Source organism: Aulonocara sp. 'chitande type north' Nkhata Bay, linkage group LG6, assembly GCF_057382095.1.
Source record: "Aulonocara sp. 'chitande type north' Nkhata Bay isolate Kocher_YH1m ecotype deep benthic linkage group LG6, A_spYH_male_GT1.1, whole genome shotgun sequence".
Lineage (NCBI taxonomy): Eukaryota > Metazoa > Chordata > Actinopteri > Cichliformes > Cichlidae > Aulonocara > Aulonocara sp. 'chitande type north' Nkhata Bay.
The window spans coordinates 41,014,461-41,033,357 of record NC_141349.1 but is presented as its reverse complement, the minus strand read 5'-3'; the positions used below and the strand labels follow the sequence as shown (position 1 = coordinate 41,033,357).

General features: G+C 37.5%; 1 long non-coding RNA gene across 3 annotated transcripts; it reads left to right on the top strand.

Annotated features, from left to right (window-relative positions):
• The first annotated feature begins 9,852 nt into the window (after positions 1-9,852).
• On the top strand, positions 9,853-17,325 carry LOC147328539 (uncharacterized). Of its 3 annotated transcripts, none has more exons than XR_015129959.1 (5): positions 9,853-9,907; positions 10,701-10,731; positions 11,686-11,717; positions 12,843-12,869; positions 15,855-16,979. It is a non-coding gene; the product is annotated as an uncharacterized LOC147328539 (long non-coding RNA). The 3 variants fall into 3 exon arrangements; XR_015129960.1 differs by lacking the exon at positions 9,853-9,907 and adding an exon at positions 16,997-17,325 and having other exon boundaries at positions 10,431-10,731; positions 15,855-16,776; XR_015129958.1 differs by lacking the exon at positions 9,853-9,907 and having other exon boundaries at positions 10,426-10,731; positions 15,855-16,978.
• Positions 17,326-18,897: the final 1,572 nt, after the last annotated feature.

Sequence of the window (18,897 nt, the reverse complement as noted above, 5' to 3'; positions counted from 1 at the left end):
TAAACCGTTTCTAAAAAAAGAAGGAGAAGCAGCACAACAATTCTGCACTCATTTAGTCACAGTAATACAAGCAGGAGCAATAATCATGCCACACTCTGGAACCTTCGAAACAGGGTGGCAGGTTGACTTTTGATAACAGATATGACCTGATACTGCACCTCCAGTGTGGAAACAGTCAAAACAACACAAGCTGATATAAGCTGACAGACTATAGTCTATATATGGACCTAGATCCAAAAATATTAGATTCTAAAAGACTTATAATAAACCTTGATAGCTTAATTTTTTACTGTTAAAGAGTCATGTCAAATAAAAATTGCATTAGAAACAACTTACAGGACTACACATAATAAGATGACTCATGATGACCAAGGCAAAAGTCAGAACATTATCCAGACTGGCTGATGTGAGGAGCCTCTTTATGCCGTAATATTCAGCTCTATCAGAGCTTTCAGAAAAGTCACTTTCGCAGTTTTATTTTCTGACATGCTTACGTAATCGCTGTTAACGCCTCTAAGTTTCCTCAGAGCTCTCTATCTGATAACCGATGAACGTGGGATTAGTTCCCTTCTGTCAGTGACCGCTCATGTTTTTCTAGTTTCTAAAAGTAGAATGGGAGGCAGAGCCTTCAGGGATCAGACCCCTCTACTCGGAAACCAGCTCCCAGTCAGGATTCAGGAAACAGATGCACTCTTTACTTTTAGGATCAGGCTTTAAACTTTCCTTTTTATTAAAGCTGATGTTAGTGTTGAATCAGGTGACCCTGAACTGTCTCTTAGTTTCTGCAGAACTTCCCATGATGCACTGAGCACTTCTTCACTCACCTCTTTCGATTCCTCAGATGTTGATACATTTCTCTACACCTTACTGGTCACTGCAGATGGCTGCCCCTCGCTGAGCCTGGCTCTGCTGGAAGTTTCTTCCTATTAAAAGTGAATTTTTCATTCCCTCTGTCGCAAAATGGTTACTCATAGGGGTTCATTTGATACCTGAGGTTTTCTCCAGAATCCTGTACAGTATAAAGCACTTTGAGGTTACTGTTGTTGTGATTTGGTGCTATACAAATAAACTCGATTCAGTTTCCTGGCAGCAAGCCTTTCTGACTAGAGCAGTAATGTTTGAGCATATTAGTATTCATCCATAACCCTCTTCATTCATCCATGCATCTCAATTATCACGCAATTATGAAGTGACACCCACAATTTATGGATTATGTTAACCCACAGTATTTGTATACGAGGAAGTGACTGCAGGAAACAGTGGACTGTCCGGTCAATATTTCAGGAGGATAAAAGATTCAGTGTGTGCTAAAGCAGTGATACTGGTTAAACAAATACTGAATACACAAAGCTTTTCAGTGTCTAACCTCTCACCTTTAAATTTTGTTTCCTATAAGGAAAAAGAGGCTTTCCTGTTCATTCTAAATACAATCACTGAACAGCTGAACAGCTTTTTTGCCCGCTTTGAGTCTCAAACACAGCAGTCAGCCACACCACGCCAGTGACCACCACAACCCACACCAGCCTCTAATAACTCCCCACTTATTCTTGAGACACAGGATGTGATGTCACACCTCTGTGCAGTGAACCCCAGGAAGGCTGCAGGTGGAGTACCTGGGAAGGTGCTCAAGGAATGTGCCTCGCAGCCAGCACAGGTCTTCACTGACATCTTCAACCTGTCTCTGGAACAAGCCGTTATCCCATCATGCTTGAAATCTGCCATAATCATCCCCATCCCCCAAAAAGTCACCCATAACCAGTCTCAATGACTTCCACTCAATTGCACTAACCCCTGTCATCAGTAAGTGTTTTGAGGAACTGGTTCTGTGGCACACTGTAGCCTACTACTACCCCTACTGCTCATTACGCTGCTCCTTGGACTTTAGCATGAACTCATGTCCGTGTTTAAATTGTCGGTGCTCAAACTGTCTGTCTGTGTCACTCCGGTATTGTGTATTTTTTTTATTTGTATGATTATTTTATTGTATAGCTTATTAAAATGTGCTGAGTATATGTGCACTTTTACAGAGCTGCTTTTAATTAAGTGTGCCTATGCCAAAAGGCACACTTATTACTATTGCTCGGATTTATTATTATTGTGTGGATGCTTTAAGCATCCACACTATTGAGTTCCTCTTGGGACTTCCGTACACTTTTTGGCACTTAACTACTTCCACAATTTTCAGCCGATTTTCACCGTTCAAATTTTAAAATATTCTGCTATTTCTGCTAATTCCTGCTATGTCTTTTGGTATTTTTCACTATTATACTTTTTAAAATATTAAGCTTAATTTGTCCCATTGAAATGAATGGGAAACTTCTGCAATTCTGCTAAAATTTGCTTGTTTCTGAAACTTAACTACTTCCTCATATTTTCACGTAGAACAACCATTCAAACTTTAAAATGTTCTCAAATTATTGGGCTATTCAGGTATGATTCAGCTTTTTCAAATCTTTTACCGTTTTACCTTTATGCCTCTTAAAGTTTTCAGTTGCAAAATTGTGATTTTTCACAAAATACATGCGTTGTTATGGTTGCTATGCACTTGGCTTCCAGTCTGCCACTGAAGGTTTTGCAGTCTTCTCTTCATGTCCGAACAACTTCTTGCTACTTGCTCAATCTTCACTCAACTTCCACAAATTATACATCAAAACGTAGGTATTTTTGCTGGGTTTCCGAAAATGTCACTATCATTGTTGTGGGATTTATAGAATTTTGGCAAATCTCCTCAGACCAACACAAAGTCGCAAAACTCTCCATAGAAAGTCAATGGAGAGCTTGTTCAAAATCACCGCTTGATTTCTGTAATGAGAGGCATATTCGAATCGTCATATCTCCTTAACGAAGCAAAGTTAAGACATAAGGCTTGTCCCAGTATATCTTCAGACACTCCTGACGCTCACAATTCAAGAATTATTTTCTCACCTATTACCGTTCTGAAATGAGTTAGACTTGTTTGAGGGTAGGAAATTCGTCCTTCGCTCAGATTTCTTCAGATTTCAAACTCTGGAAATGAACCACTTTTTTCTCTCGTCATATCTTTTTAATGGATTTCCACAGAGACCTGAAAATTTCCATGATTGTTCACCAAAGCCTGCTGTCTCTTACGGTGAAAGAATGATATTGATACTCCAAATAGATTTAGAGTTAGAAAGCGTTGTTTGAGGGCAAGTCAAGGCAGTTTTTGCTTTGCTCTACTCAGTTATGGTGCATTAGAAGTCAATTATCTTTAATAATTCATATTTTAATGATAAATTGTCAACACTTTAAGATTCCCCCATCTCTTCTGAACAAAACGGTGTAAGAATGACCGTTCTAGCCCCTACGGTTAGGAAATTATGGTCATTTGTTTGAGGGGAGTCGTCATTATGAGAAATAGACTGCAAAAATCCTGTGTCTCTCTGTGCTGCATGCACCTGTTTTGGCGGGAAAAAGTGCACAGGCTCTCTGATTGGTGGATTCAAATTCAGCAGCTCCAAGGCTGCTTGACTGAGCTAGAAACTTACTTCTCTGTGTGTGTGTGTGTGTGTGTGTGTGTGTGTGTGTGTGTGTGTGTGTGTGTGTGTGAGAGAGAGAGAGAGAGAGAGAGAGAGAGAGAGAGAGAGAGAGCCTTTTTATGGGATGATCTCATTGTAAGATTCAAATTCAATATATTTAGACTGGTTGACTGAATTGGATCTTGTGTGTGTCTCTCTCTGTGCATGTGTGTTTCCATATGTGTCCATATTTGTGATTGTGTGGCTGTTATATTTTTTTTGCCAATTTTTTTCATTTAACAAGTATATTTGAGGGACCCTTAGCATGTTCAGCATTTTTTCAGCTGTCCATTTTGCTTTTCCAATTTTTCTGTTTAAGTTATTACTATTGTGCTAAATCATACTATTTCTGCTATTTTATAAGATTTGTGCTAAATATAGTATTTCTGTCAAATTATAGTATTTGTGCTAAAACATAGTATTGATTTAAAATTACAATATTCATAGTTCATCACAGTGTCTCTGGTAAATCACAGTATTTCTGCTCTGTTGTACTATTTTTCTAAATCATAGTGTTTCTGTAATGCTTAAGTATTTTTGGCTAAATATATTCTTTCTGTTATCTTATACTATTTCTCCTAAATTCTTGTATTTTTGAGAAGTTATCATGTTTCTGGTAAGTTACAATATTTCTGCTAAGTTCTGCTATGCTATTGTATTTCTGCCAAGTATTATGTTTCCTCTAAGATATTGCAGTTCTGCTAAGTTATTCCATTTTAGCAAAGTTCCTTTGCTTCTGCAAAGTTTTTACAATTTCTGCAACTTTTCAGCTTTTTCAGCTAGTTTTTGCATACAGCTTCAGCTTTAAAGCATCCACACTGCATTTTCGCAGGAAATGCAAATCTTTCTAGTTATTATTGTGTGGATGCTTAAGCATCCACACTATTGAGTTCCTGTTTCTCTTTATTGTGTGGATGCTTTAAGCATCCACACTATTGAGTTCCTGTTTCTCTTTATTCTTTATTATTCTAGTTGCTTCCGTACACTTTTTGGCACTTAACTACTTCCACAATTTTCAGCCGATTTTCACCGTTCAAATTTTAAACTATTCTGCTATTTCTGCTAATGTGCGCTATGACTTTTGGTATTTTTTGCTATTATACTTTTTAAAATATTAAGCTTTTTTCCTTTAATTTGTCCCATTGAAATGAATGGGAAACTTCTGCAATTCTGCTAAATTTTGCTTGTTTTTGAAACTTAACTACTTCCTCATACTTTCACCTAGAACAACCATTCAAATTTTAAAATGTTCACAAATTATTGGGCTATTCTGGTATGATTCAGCTTTTTCAAATGTTTTACTGTTTTACTTTTATGCCTCTTAAAGTTTTGAGTTGCAAAATTGTGATTTTTCACAAAATACATGCGTTGTTATGGTTGCTATGCTCTTGGCTTCCAGTGTGACACTGAAGCTTTTGCAGTCTTCTCTTCATGTCCGAACAACTGTTTGCTACTTGCTCAATTTTCACTCAACTTCCACAAATTATATATCAAAACGTAGGTATTTTTGCTGGCTTTCAGAAAATGTCACTATCATTGTTGTGGGATTTATAGAATTTTTGCAAATCTCCTCAGACTAACACAATGTCAGAAAACTCTCCATATAAAGTGAATGGAGAGCTTGTTCAAAATCATCGCTGCATTTCTGTAATGAGAGGCATATTCGAATCGTCATATCTCCTTAACGAAGCAAAGTTAAGACATGAGGCTTGTCCCCATATATCTTCAGACACTCCTGACGCTCACAATTCAAGAATTTCTTTCTCACCTATTACCGTTCTGAAATGAGTTGGACTTGTTTGAGGGTAGGAAATTTGTCCTTCGCTCAGATTTCTTCAGATTTCAAACTGTGGAAATGAAGCACTTTTTTCTCTCGTCATAACTTTTTGTTGGATTTCCACAGAGACCTGAAAATTTCTATGACTGTTCACCAAAGCCTGCTGTCTCTTACGGTGAAAGAATGATATCGATACTCCAAATAGATTTAGAGTTAGAAAGCGTTGTTTGAGGGCAAGTCAAGACAGTTTTTGCTTCGCTCTGCTCAGTTATGGTGCATTAGAAGTCAAATATCTTTAATAATTCATATTTTAATGATAAATTGTTAACACTGGAAGATTCCCCCATCTCTTCTGAACAAAACGGTGTAAGAATGACCGCTCTAGCCCCTACGGTTAGGAAATTATGGTCATTTGTTTGAGGGGAGTCCTCACTATGAGAAATAGGCTGCAATAATCCTGTGCCTCTCTGTCCTGCGTGTGTAAAAAGATGCACCTGTTTTGGCGGGAAAACGTAAACAGCCACTCTGATTGGTGGATTTAAATTCGGCAGCTCTCTCCCTCTGTGTGTGTGTGTCTGTGTGTGTGTGTGTGTGTGTGTGTGTGTGTTTAGTGGGAGAGAGAGGACCCTGCCCTTATTTGGCAGCATGTCATTGTAGGATTTAAATTGAATATAGTTAGACTGGTTGACTGGATTAGAGCCTGTGTTTGTGTGTCCCTCTGTGCATTTGTGTTCCAATATGCCTCCATATTTGTAATTTTGTAAGTTATTACTATTCTGCTAAATAATACTATTTCTGCTTTTCATAGGATTTGTGCCTAATATAGTATTTCTGCTTTTTATAGGATTTGTGCCTAATATAGTATTTCTGCTTTTTATAGGATTTGTGCTTAATATAGTATTTCTACTAAATTATAGTATTTCTGCTTTTTATAGTATTTGTGCTAAAACATAGTATTTCTACTAAATGTAGTATTTATGCTTTTTATACTATTTGTGCTAAATTATAATATTTCTGCTTTTTATACTATTTGTGCTAAATTATAATATTTCTGCTTTTTATACTATTTGTGCTAAAACATAGTATTTCTACTAAATGTAGTATTTATGCTTAATCATACTATTTCTGCTTTTTATAGGATTTGTGCCTAATATAGTATTTCTGCTTATTATAGGATTTGTGCTTAATATAGTATTTCTGCTAAATTATAGTATTTCTGCTTTTTATAGTCTTTGTGCTAAAACATAGTATTTCTACTAAATGTAGTATTTATGCTTAATCATAGTATTTCTATATATTTCTGCCAGGTCCCCAGGCAGCCAATCCTCTGTGAGGACTTAGACATTCAAATTTTCAAATCAGGGCCTGCACGGTTTCCCAGCCAATCATATATGTGTCCTGAGGCATTCAAATTTGCATATTGGGGCCTTCATGGCTTCTAAGCCAGCCAATCATATCTGAGGGCTGAGGAATTCAAATCCACAAATCAGGGCCTGCACGGCTTCCCAGCCAGCCAATCATATATGTGGCCTCAGGCATTCAAATTTGCATATTGGGGAATTCGTGGCTTCTAAGTCAACAAGTCATCCATGTCGTATATCTCTAAAAATTCACATTTTAATGATAAATTGTTAACACTGGAAGATTCCCCCATCTCTTCTGAACAAAACGGTTTAAGAATGACCGTTCTAGCCCCTACGGTTAGGAAATTATGGTCATTTGTTTGTGGGGAGTCCTCACTATGAGAAATAGGCTGCAATAATCCTGTGCCTCTCTGTGCTGCGTGTGTAAAAAGATGCACCTGTTTTGGCGGGAAAATGTAAACAGCCACTCTGATTGGTGGATTTAAATTCGGCAGCTCTCTCCCTCTGTGTGTGTCTGTGTGTGTGTGTGTGTGTGTGTGTGTGTGTGTGTGTGTGTGTGTGTTTAGTGGGAGAGAGAGGACCCTGCCCTTATTTGGCAGCATGTCATTGTAGGATTTAAATTCAATATAGTTAGACTGGTTGACTGGATTAGAGCCTGTGTTTGTGTGTCCTTCTGTGCATTTGTGTTTCAATATGCCTCCATATTTGTAATTTTGTAAGTTATTACTATTCGGCTAAATCATAGTATTTCTGGTACTTTTCGGTACTTGTGCTAAATACAGTATTTCTGCTAAATCATACTATTTCTGCTTTTCATAAGATTTGTGCCTAATATAGTATTTCTGCTAAATTATAGTATTTGTTCTTTTTATAGGATTTGTGCCTAACATAGTATTTCTGCTAAATTATAGTATTTCTGCTTTTTATACTATTTGTGCCTAATATAGTATTTCTGCTTTTTATAGGATTTGTGCCTAATATAGTATTTCTGCTTTTTATAGGATTTGTGCTTAATATAGTATTTCTGCTAAATTATAGTATTTCTGCTTTTTATAGTATTTGTGCTAAAACATAGTATTTCTACTAAATGTAGTATTTATGCTTAATCATAGTATTTCTATATATTTCTGCCAGGTCCCCAGGCAGCCAATCCTCTGTGAGGACTGAGAAATTCAAATTTTCAAATCAGGGCCTGCACGGCTTCCCAGCCAATCATATATGTGTCCTGAGGCATTCAAATTTGCATATTGGGGCCTTCATGGCTTCTAAGCCAGCCAATCATATCAGGGCTGAGGAATTCAAATTCACAAATCAGGGCCTGCACGGCTTCCCAGGCAGCCAATCATATATGTGGCCTCAGGCATTCAAATTTGCATATTGGGGAATTCGTGGCTTCTAAGTCAATAAGTCATCCATGTCATATATCTCTAAAAATTCACATTTTCATGATAAATTGTCAACACTGGAAGATTCCCCCATCTCTTCTGATCAAAACGGTGTAAGAATGACTGTTCTAGCCCCTACAGTTAGGAAATTATGGTCATTTGTTTGAGGGGAGTCCTCACTATGAGAAATAGACTGCAATAATCCTGTGCCTCTCTGTGCTGCGTGTGTAAATAGATGCACCTGTTTTGGAGGGAAAAAGTGCACAGGCTCTCTGATTGGTGGATTCAAATTCGGCAGCTCCCAGGCTGACCTAGAAACTTACTTCTCTCTCCGTGTGAGAGAGAGAGAGAGAGAGAGAGAGAGAGAGAGAGAGAGAGAGAGATCGCGCGCCTTTTAATGGGATGATCTCATTGTAAGATTCAAAATCAATATATTTAGACTGGTTGACTGAATTGGATCTTGTGTGTGTCTCTCTGTGCATGTGTGTTTCCTTATGTGTCCATTTTTGTGATTGTGTGGCTGTTATATTTTTTTGCCGATTTTTTTCATTTAAATTCACATTTTAATGATAAATTGTCAACACTTGAAGATTCCCCCATCTCTTCTGAACAAAACGGTGCAGTGACCGTTCTAGCCCTTACGGTTAGGAAATTATAGTCATTTGTTTTGAGGGGAATCCTTAATGGATAATGTTTATATATATATATTTGTCTTTAAAACATCTTTGCAGACTGACTGTCCTGGACTGGTTGTTGTTGTTTTTTTTTTCAGGTCTGGTGAACTCAGCTCTTTGGTGTTGGTGTTCAGGAGTAGAGCCTTCTAATAATATTTATTCAAGTTATAGATTTAAAGTTCTGCGAGTTTTTTCTGTAGCAAATAAATATTGTATAGAATATTTAAAATCACCTACATTTTTGATGTTTACAATGCCCATTGTGTGTAATACTGGAATTTCCTATTACCCATGAACGCCTCATCTTTTACCTGACTGCCGGACATCCGCCTTTCCGCACACTTCGCTGAGTCCGCTCTGGGTGAGTGCTGCTGCTCTGCTTCTCCTCTTCTCTCCTAAATGTTTATAGTCTGTTTGTGCGATTTAACGAGTTCTTTTAGTGATTTATAAAGCCAACCGAGGTATAACTCATATTAGAGTAACACGGTGGTTGCTTTTTCTTAGTGAAACTTTGTCATTTTTGTATGTAAAAGGAGTGTTTGATGAGCTAACAACCCGATGCTAATGCCTAGCGCTCCTTTGAGCCCAGTGTGAAATGAAAATTTGACTGTGAACCACGGTTATTGTGTTGTTTTATTAATTACATTTGGTGTGTTTGTCAGTCTGTTACATAAGGTGCAGTTAGTTCTCTTCACAAATCAGTTGGTTAAAACAGCCTCATTCTTTATGCTGTAAAGTTTTTAACGAACCGCCATCTTAGATTCAGTGTCAGCTGTCGGCAAGATCAAAGGAGCCATTTTACCGCCTCTGACCGAACACGGGAGAAAAAGAGTCACGTGTGTGCAGGTCTTGTGGGTTAATTAAGACAAAGGAGGGGGGGAGAAACTGAGGATTAAACATAGGCTATGTCCCCACATACACGGGTATTTTTGAAAACGAAGATTTTCCGTTTCTGTTTTAAAAAACAATCCCGTCCACACATAAATGCAGAAATGAAGGAGAACGCTGCTAGGAACATGCCAAAGCAGCAGGTGGCGCTATATTCCTAACCGTGTAGAAATGTTGGCCAATCAGAAGTCTAGAAGCCTCGGTGGGAAATGGTAAACAAAGATCGGGCATAGAAGCAGAACCGAGTCATATCTGTGGGGGGACAGTAACTGTGTGCGCATATGTAAGCATTTAAACACTGCAGAGAGAACAATTAACAGTAACCGTATTGTAGAAATGCATTTCACCGAAACAATAACGTGGCGCACAGTGTGACGTCAAAAAAGGCGCTGCGTTTTCTCCGTTTCCCTGTCCACACATAAATGCAAAAACGGAGTTTTCGAAAATATTCTGGCAAGCGTTTTTAGTTTTTCAGTGACCGAAAACGCCGTTTAAGTGTGGACGAAAGGTGCAAACGCATAGAAAAATCTCCATTTTCAAAAGTACCTGTGTACGTGTGGACATAGCCCAAGAATAATAAGAACTCCTAATATGTAGACTTTAATTTTTAAGAACTGTTTAACAAAGGCTTGTTTGTGCCAACCTAAATCTGCAGCACAGTTTAAATTCTCACTTTGTGGGAAATTAATGAAATAAACAACAGCCCACCTTCACATAAATAAAATATGGCAGTATATTATTATTAGTATGGTACATAGATATTTATTTTAAAACTACAGCATATTTACTTTGATACTATGTGCAGTTGGTAATATTTTAGGAAGTAGAATTTGAATGCAGACCACCTCAAATATTAAAGCCTTAAAAATATGTCGTGCAGTTTTTCATGTATGAGTGTTTTGCAATCTTAAATGAGATGTAGACCAAAGAAAACAGAGGAGAGTTGTTGTTTGTATTCCAGCTGTAGTAAACAAAGAAGTTTAGTGAATCTTTTTGACAACAGAGAGTGATGCAGTATTGATGCTGATTTGAGTTTTCTGATCCTGTATTTTTGTTCTTTGTCTTTTGTTACACAGAGTGAAATAAAGCTTGGTTTTGCCTTTGCTGGTAAGTAAACAGTGATTGTAACTGAAGCAATATGAAATTGGGATTGTGTAACATTTTTAGCAATTTACATACAATAGTTTGGCTTTTTGTGATATCTTGCCATTTGCTCATGGGCAAAAACACATTTAGGATTTATAAGCAGTAAAGCCCCCCCCCCCCCGCCCCCACTAGATCTCTGAGTGTCCCTAAAAATGTCCCTGAAGTTTAATAGGCCATTTATGTCTAATTTTAAAGGCTTATCAAAGCATTTCTGTAGTAATTATTGTTTTTATTACACATGTTAAGGCCATTTGAGACTCTGCAATTAAATTTTGCCCTCTTTAGACTAAAGTGAGTTCATTTATTCTGAGGTACAGTGCTGGGAAAAGTCTTTCTTCCTTGCAGATTCATTTTGTTCATGCTTTTTTGTCACATGTTTCATCTAACAGGGATGATATGAATAAATACAAAAAAGCATTTTAAAGTGATGATTTCACGTATGAAGCAGAGAAAACCAAACCAGAGCTATCTGTTCTAATGTGAGAACATGCTGGTCTCTAATACCCAGCTGTGGAAGCCCTGATATGAAGAACTACCATCAAGCATTTATAGTATCAAGTATTATTTGTGATTGTTGCACGCTTTGAAACTGTGATGTTATCATTTGATCAAGTGTGCAGTGCGAGCAAATCATTGCTTGTGGTATCTGCTGTGTTATGTAATAGCACCAAAGTATTAGAGCTTTACGTTCATGAGGAATTTCTGTGGAATTGCAGATGGATAAAACGACACATCACCTTAATAAAGACAGAAATCTTTAATAAGGTGCAGAAAGAGAAGATGGGGTGTTTATAGTAAAGCTGTTGTAAACAAAGAATTTAACAGATTTTTTTCCCCACTACAGATTGTGATGCAGTATTGACTCTGATGCTGATTTCAGTTGTCTGATTCTGTATTTTTGTTCTTTTGTTACAGAGTGAAACAGAACTTCGGTTTTGCCTTTGCTGGTAAGTAAGCAGCAATTGTAACTGCAGTAATATGACATTGTCACTGTGTAACATGTTTAGCAACTTACCTAACGTAGTTTGGTTTTTGTGACATTACCATTTACTGATGGGCAAAAACAAATGGTCAGAATTTATACCTTGTAGCAGCAAAGGCCCCACACATGACCTCTGACTGTCCCTGAAGTTTAACAGGCCATTTGTGTCTGATTTTTATGTTTGAACACAAACAACTGTTTTTATACAGTTGTTCATGTTCTCCGTTTGTTTATGGATTTACCTAGCAGACATAACTATGAACGCATTTTAGGTGAGTTAGTGTAAGTGGTAGCTTAAACACTTAAGAGCACCACAGTTGTTGATTTATATCTTCACTCATATTCTGCTTATGTATTACATTAAAGTCAGACCACTATAGAAGTATTTTTGCCTGAGTGAACAGAAGTGGTACGTTAAACATTTAAGCAATAATAAAAGACTAAGAGAACCAGAGTTGTGAGTAGGCAATGTTGTGTATGTTAAAGCCTGTGTGTAATTTATGTACACTAAGTTTAAATCAGTTTCTTAATAAGTTGCTTGATACAATGTGTTTGAAAATTATATATAAAAGGGAAATATTGCAAAATACAAAAAGATTCCTGCCAACAGGTACAATGGAAGGACTTTTTATTATAATTTTTAAGAAATTAATTGCAAAAATGGCGTGCCACTGTTGTTACTATAACATGTCAGAATTTACATGTATTTTAGGATTTACATATTCAGATCAGAACTAAAACCTAATGAGGTTTTCCGTTGATTCTAACAGTTGTGGTTTTTTCACACTTTATTAAGCACTGTCTTGTGATAGAAAATGATGGAGCTAAAAAGCCATAATCTGTACCAACAAATATTGGTGCCTCTTCTTTGCACTTCTGTAGTATGCATGCCTTTATTACACATGTTATCGTCATGTGAGACTCTGTAACTAAAGTTTGTCCTCTTTAGACTACAGTGAGTTCATAAAGGCTTGAAGAAATTGAGGATCTTACTAGTTATTTCATGTCACAGTAAATTGGATTGTGTGTGAAGAGGTTCAACAGTGTAAGTCATTAAACAGTGATCTGATGTGTTGTTTCCTTTCTCTAGGATACTGATCTGATCGTCGCAAGTCTGGTAAGTATAGGTTTTGTCTGCAGTACAGTGCTGAGAAAGGTCTTTCTTCCTTGCAGATTTATTTTGTTTATGCTTTTTTTCACATGTTTCAAATCATCTAACAAGGATGACCTGGATAAATACAAAAAGCAGTTTTAAAGTGATGATTTCATTTTTGAACCAGAACAACCTGGTCTAATGTAAAAACATATTGGTCTCTAATACCCAGCTGTGGATGCCCTGATAGCAACAATTACCATCAAGCATTTACAGTAACTGGTAATGACTGGTTTACATCACTGGTTGATTTTGGTCCACTATCATTTCAGAATTGTCTTAATTAGATCCAAACAGGACAGGCAAAAAAAGAAAAGAAAAAAGTCTTAATTAAGGCCCAATATAGGGTTTTCAAGTCATACCAAGTACCACGGTGGTTAGCACTGTTGCCGCACAGCAAGAAGGTCCTGAGTTTAATTCCAACATCAGGCCGGGGTCTTTCTGTGTGGAGTTTGCATGTTCTCCCGGTGTTTGCGTGGGTTCCCTCCGGGTACTCCGGCTTCCTCCCACCGTCCAAAGACATGCAGCTTGTGGGGATAGGTTAATTGAATAATCCAAATTGTCACTAGGTGTGTATCTGCGAATGAATGTGAGTGCGAATGGTTGTCTGTCCCTGTGTGTTGGCCCTGCGACAGACTGGCGACCTGTCCAGGGTGTACCCTGCCTCTCGCCCTATGACAGGTGGGATAGGCTCCAGTGCCCCCTGAAAAGGATAAGCGGAAGCGAATGGATGGATGGATGGATGGATAGGGTTTTCAAGTCATACCAAGTATCTTAATTTCATTAAAGTCCAGACTGATTCGTTTACACCAAGTGTTTTGTTTCATTCATTCAATTGGACTTGCTTGTGTGCTTCAGATCCTAAGTGTGATTAAACTTAAGCCCAGGACCTGATGAGTTGATGTAGGTCCTGAAGTAGTAAAGGAACTCTGGGACATCACAGTAACAGCACCATGTTTGACTTTAATGCTGGTGTTTTTCTCTCACTATAGATGATTCAGTTTAGTGCAGTTAGTCAGCACAGCTCTTGGTTATCATCGAGATATTATTAGGCAACTTGTTTTTGCCTGTTCAGCTACAATATCTGGGAGCGTTTTTGTTTTATGGGGTCTCCAGATCCTTAGAAATCTCTTTGTAAACCTTTACAGAACTATATGTGTTTGTTTCACATTAGAGCAGCTCACGACTAGCAGTTTAGGGACAATTAAATATTCACATAGGGCAGGGGTCTCAAACTCCACTCTTCAAGGGCCGGTGTCCTGAAGCTTTTTCACGTGTCCCTGTTACAAAACACCTGAATAACATTTGTAGGTCATTAGTGAGAGTATAGAATTTGACTGTGTTGAAGTGGCATCCCCGAAGACTGTTCAAATTTAAGTAATTTAAGTGTTTGGAAAAATGTACTTCTAAAAGTACTTTCATTGCATCATGTTCATTCACTCATGAGCTGCTATAACATGAATCAAATGGCTGAATTACCACCTCAGCATGCAGTCACGTTCTGTAGAGTTTTGCTAATGACCTACTAATGTTATTCAGGTGTGTTGCAACAGGGACACATAGAAAAGTTTCTGGACACCAGGCCTTAAGGACCAGAGTTTGAGACCACTGGTGGTAGGGCATTGTGGATTTCAAAAGCTTCTTCCCTTAAATCACTGCCTAAAAACTGCTTTTTGTAATTTGTCATAATGACTTGCAAAATATAGGTGGGATATAAACATAAGACATTTTATAGTGGCCTGATATTTTTATCAAGGCTGTTTTTTGAAAATAATCCTGCCCTAATTTACAAAAGATGAACTGTGTCTGAAAGTCATGTTTGTTTGTTTGTTTGTTTAAGAAATGTGGGAATCTCCAGCAAAGATCTTACATGCAACAGCTCAGATACAGCACTCACTTCTGTTCTTTTTATCATGAAATGATCTACAAAGAAATGATCATCATACTAAATTTTGCTAATTAGGCCTTTATATCAGCTATGATAAGTTTATTATAGATTTAGTGTAGTGCTTATTGCTGTGTATCAAACATGCCCCAAATGTGACTGAAATATGTAGAAACTGCTGTGTAGAAACTAGCTGTCTCCAAATTTCTCATTTTGCCAAAATTCATACAGAGTGACCTGAAACTGTCTGCTGTAACCTCAGTGTGTTGGTTTTGTTGGACCATTTAATATTTACAGTAAGTTACTGTAGCAGCACGTCTTAGTTTGAGTTTATAGACTTAGTTTATTGTTTTAATAGAATGTAAAAATGTCCTTATAACAGTTCCACCATCATTTGTTAAACATTGTCATTCTGTTCAGTCCAATAATTTACTATAGAAGTCTTTAGTATTTAAAGCCCTACATGTATTGTATTTTTGAGATTATAAGGCATAATGTCAATAAACAAGCCTGTTTTTAAGGCAGATTAAGCCAAACAAACAGTCAGATAAGTCAAACTTTATTCAAGTCATTCACAAACAACTCTCAACACTGTTCAGTTGTAACACATAAAATACAGAACAATACACTCACTTTTTCAGTTCATTCCTCATCCACAAATCCATCAAACTCTTCATGGGTTGATCAGTTTGAAATCTGCTTCTTAAGCATGTCTCTTAGCACGTGCCAGGTCCTTGTACACACACCATAATGTTATGTTGAAGCACCGTACGAATTACTCTGCGAGGGTCCTGACTATGGTAGCCATAATGCTCTGACAATACATCAAGCAGCGCAGCTTTGTAGCTTACGAAGTCTTACTAAAATATTTGACAGAATTTGAGCGCTGTGTACCACAGAAATCCCGTTTGAGGTCAGTAAGCATAACCAGAATTGATACACTAGGCACATTGTATGTTTTTGAGATAATGACAGGATTTTAGGTGTGCCATATAGTCTGAAGAATATGGTAAATCCAAGCATGTTGGAAATATGACTAATTCCATGCCTTTTGTGTCTTACAGGTGACCTGCTGCAGAAGATCCTCTCTCTCTCTATCATTATAAGCAATTCTGTCTATCCTATCACTCTCCCAACTCTATCTAATTTGAAAGCCATTCTATCTTGTATCCCTCTATCCCTACTGCTCTATCTAATTTGAAAGCCATTCTATCTTGTATCCCTCTATCCCTACTGCTCTATCTAATTTGAAAGCCATTCTATCTTGTATCCCTCTATCCCTACCGCTCTATCTAATTTGAAAGCCATTCTATCTTGTATCCCTCTATCTCTACCGCTCTATCTAATTTGAAAGCCATTCCATCTTGTATCCCTCTATCTCTACTGCTCTATCTAATTTGAGAATCCAAGTTTTGAGAATCCTTTCAGAATCCAATTTTCAGAAATCCAAGTTACCAGAACTTGATCTATCTGTTACAGAATTCTGAGAGATCTCTGCTCTCACTGCTCTTTCTTTCCTGTCATTAAGCTCTCTCACATTCAGTCATTTTGCTTTAAATTACAAGTTGAATATACAGTAGTAGAATTACAGTACAGTAGAACTTATAGTAGAAACTACTTACACAGCCCTACATTTGTCATTTTAATTTTGCATTAGACTTTAGTTTGGACTGCTAGTTTGGGTTACTTTGATCAATTGTATAAAATATCACCTTTTTATAAGTTTATTTGTAATAAGATAATCTGGTTATTTTGTAATACATACATTCAGATAAATAATAAATCAGATCCAGTCTGTTAGTCTGTTTCATTGGCTATAACATTTGACTGCAAGTTTATAGTATTATTATTTAAGGACAAACCCATTTTGTCACTCAGTGTAAGTATTCAGTCAGTATTGTCATCGAGAAGTGCCTGAGGACCCAGACTTCCTGTTTCCTGACTGCTGCAGAACATCCAGCTGAAGAAACCCCGTTTCTAAAAGAGGTACAATAAAACGGACCAAATTGTTTCCAGAGAACTTTGAATTTCCTTTATTTTGAGTTTGGAGTACAAATCAGCTTTTTAACATCTATTCATATATTCATAAAAACATTTTATAGTATAATAGTACATTTCTCAGATTTAACAGTAACTTAAGGAGTTATAAGTTTTTCTGTGTTTCAAGGTTCAGTTTTGTTTATATTTGTGTATAACCACATATAAGTTCCAGATTGTACTTCAGCAAAATGCCAAGAAAAAGTCAAAGGTCGCAGTCCCAGAAGCTTAGATGGCAAAAGCAGAAAGAACAGGTGAATGTTTCTCAGAGCAGTGAGCAGGTAAAGGTGTGTGTTTCAGCTTTTCCCAGCACAGAAGTGCAGAGCAGTGTTCAGACAGCCACAGTGTCTTATGCAGATGTGGTAAAGAGAAGTGTTCCCTCAGTGTCTGTCCCAGAGCCTGAAGTTATGCAGGTAATCCAGACTAAACCCCAGCTAACTGTACAAACACAGCATGATGGACAAGCTCCAGGACAGTCTCATGTACAGGTTACAAACAGTGAAAGTCCACGAGTGAGTAGCGTCTGTGCTTCCCGAAGCCAGGCCGCTCCTAGATATGGAAAGTACCGGAATCAGCAATGCATGGCTAACAGCTTGGTTTTCCTGTCATTCTTACACGAGGATGAATTTATTACCAGAGCAGATCTAAACCGTGTGTTGGACAAAGGCCATGCCGTCTATTCAGATGCAAGACTGAGGTTTGTGAACAGTGTGTTTCTAGCCTGCGATGAACTTCCCTCAGTTGTTACCAGCCGCACACACGAGTATCAAGTCGACATGTCTCAGTTTGCTCATTACGGCACATTTGATGGTACAGATCACTTTCCGAGCCTTGAACAGGGATTACAGTGTTTGGCTTCAGACGTTCGCTATGCTTTGCTAGTCATGGGAGGAACAGTCATCGCTGTTAGCAGGCTGACTTCAGGTGAATATGCATATTTTGATCCTCACCCACGTAAGTCTACTGGTATGCCATTGTCGCTAAGTGTAAGTGGTGGAACTGCAGTTATGTTGAAATTCACACGTCTTAATGACATGATTGACAGGATCAAACGTTTGTACAGAATGTTCAGCATCGCACCAAGCTGCACTTATGAGCTACAGCCCATCGAGTTTCACAGTGAAAACGCTGCTGACCAAAGAGATGCTAATCAAACCACCGAATACAGACAAACAGCTACAACTGTTACAGCACCAGCTTTAAATGAAGCCGTTCATGAAATAAACTCCCAAAGATCTACTGACCAGACACGGAAGACTGTGAGAGACACTTTAACGACTGAAGTGACATCATCCAGAGTGGATTATTCAAATGAGACAGCTGCTACTGAAAACAACCATCTTCCTTCTGAGTATTTAGAAAAAGAAACATCTGCATCCTCTGTGAGAGAAACGCAGGTAACATCAGATTCTGTTCCTCAGAATGATTCAAACACTGCCTACTGTTTAACTAATATAACAGAGGAACTCTCAGATAAACTGCTGAAATATAATAAACAGCAAAGGAGAAAAATAAGGAGAAGATTATTAGCCCAAGAAAAAGTACCACAGAGAAAGGAAAATCAGAAGAAGAAAGAAAGGCAGATGTACAGGTTTGATGAAAGCTTCAAGACAAAGAAAAAAAACTCAACTAAGAAGTGTAATGATCCTGATCACAGACAGAAAAAGAGCATGTACAAAAATGAATTGTATAAATTAAATGCTACCTATAAGGAGAAACAGAGAGAACATTTAAGAAAGATGTATAGGGAAAGTGCTAAAATTAGAGAGAGAAAAAGAGAATGTGTCATAAGGACATATAAAGACAATCCCATATTCAGAGAAAAGCAGAAAGAGCGTATAAGAAGAATATACAGAACTTGTGCTGGATTCAGAGAGAAACATAAAGCTTACATGAGGTCATATGTATATAACCTATATAAAAAAAGCGAAGATTTTAAACAGAAAAAACGATCTTATATGACAAAGCGGTATGGAGAAGAAAAACAATTTCAGCAACAACACAAGGACAATATGAGAGAACGAATGAGAGTAAAATATTGGAACGGTTTTTCTTTCAGACAGATGCATA